Genomic DNA, 1,774 nt, shown 5'->3' on the forward strand with positions numbered 1-1,774 from the left:
TTCCTTTTAGCACAATAGTATTCCATCACCCGCATATACCACAGTTTGTTCAGGCATTCCCCAATTGAAAGACATCCCCTCATTTTCCAGTTTTTTGCCACTACAAAAAGCGCAGCTATAAATATTTTCATACAAGTCTGTTTATCTATGATCTCTTTGGGGTACAAACCCAGCAATGGTATGGCTGGATCAAAGGGCAGGCAGTCTTTTATAGCCCTTTGGGCATAGTTCCAAATTGCCAGCCAGAATGGTTGGATCAGTTCACAACTCCACCAGCAATGCATCAATGTCCCAATTTTGCCACATCCCCTCCAACATTCATTACTCTCCCCTTCTTTCATTTTAGCCAATCTGCTAGGTGTGAGGTGATACCTCAGAGTTGTTTTGATTTGCATTTCTCTAATTATTAGAGATTTGGAACACTTTCTCATGTGCTTATTTATACTTTTGATTTCTTTACCTGAAAATTGCCTATTCATGTCTCTTGCCCATTTATCAATTGGGGAATGGCTTGATTTTTTATACAATTGCTTTAATTCCTTGAATATTTGAGTGATTAGACCCCTGTCAGAGTTTTTTGTTATAAAGATTTTTTCCCAATTTGTTGTTTCCCTTCTGATTTTGACTACATTGTTTTTGTTTGTACAAAAGCTTTTTAGCTTAATATAATCAAAACCATTAAATTTACATTTTGTAATTTTCTCTAACTCTTGCTTGGTTTTAAAATCTTTCCTTTCCCAGAGATCTGACAAGTATACTATTCTGTGTTCACTTAACTTACTTATAGTTTCCCTCTTTATATTCAAGTCATTCACCTATTCTGAATTTATCTTGGTGTAGGGTGTGAGATGTTGATCTAGATCTAATCTCTCCCATATTGTTTTCCAAATTTCCCAGCAGTTTTTGTCAAATAGTGGATTCATCATTCAGTCAAGTTGGGCTCTTTGGGTTTATCATACACTGTCTTGCTGACATCATTAACCCCGAGTCTATTCCACTGATCCTCCCTTCTATCTCTTAGCCAGTACCATATTGATTTAATGACTGCTGCTTTATAGTATAGTTTGATATCTGGTACTGCTAGGCCCCCTTCCTTCACATTTTTTTTCATTACTTCCTTTAATATTCTTGATCTTTTGTTATTCCAGATGAAATTTGTTATAGTTTTTCCTAATTCAGTAAAGAAGTTTTTTGGTAATTTGATAGGTATGGCGCTAAATAGGTAAATTAATTTGGGTAGGATGTTCATTTTTATTATGTTAGCTCATCCTACCCATGAACAGTTAATGGCTTTCCAATTGTTGAGGTCCAGTTTTATTTGTTTGGAAAGTGTTTTGTAGTTGTTTTCGTATAATAGCTGTGTTTGTTTTGTTAGATTGATTCCCAAGTATTTTATATTGTCTAGGGTGATTTTGAATGGTGTTTCTCTTTCTACCTCTTGCTGTTCTAATGTGTTGGAAATGTATAGAAATGCTGATGATTTATGTGCATTTATTTTGTATCCTGCGACTTTGCTAAAGTTGTTGATTATTTCTACCAGCCTCTTAGTTGATTCTCTAGGATTTTTTAAGTATACCATCATATCATCTGCAAAGAGTGATAGCTTAGTCTCCTCATTGCCTATTTTGATACCTTCAATTTCTTTTTCTTCTCTAATTGCTATTGCTAGTGTTTCTAGTACTATGTTGAATAATAGAGGTGAAAATGGGCAACCTTGTTTCACTCCTGATCTTATTGGGAAGGCTTCTAATTTATCCCCATTGCATATAATGCT

Source organism: Gracilinanus agilis, chromosome 4 (assembly GCF_016433145.1).
Source record: "Gracilinanus agilis isolate LMUSP501 chromosome 4, AgileGrace, whole genome shotgun sequence".
NCBI classification, from domain to species: domain Eukaryota; kingdom Metazoa; phylum Chordata; class Mammalia; order Didelphimorphia; family Didelphidae; genus Gracilinanus; species Gracilinanus agilis.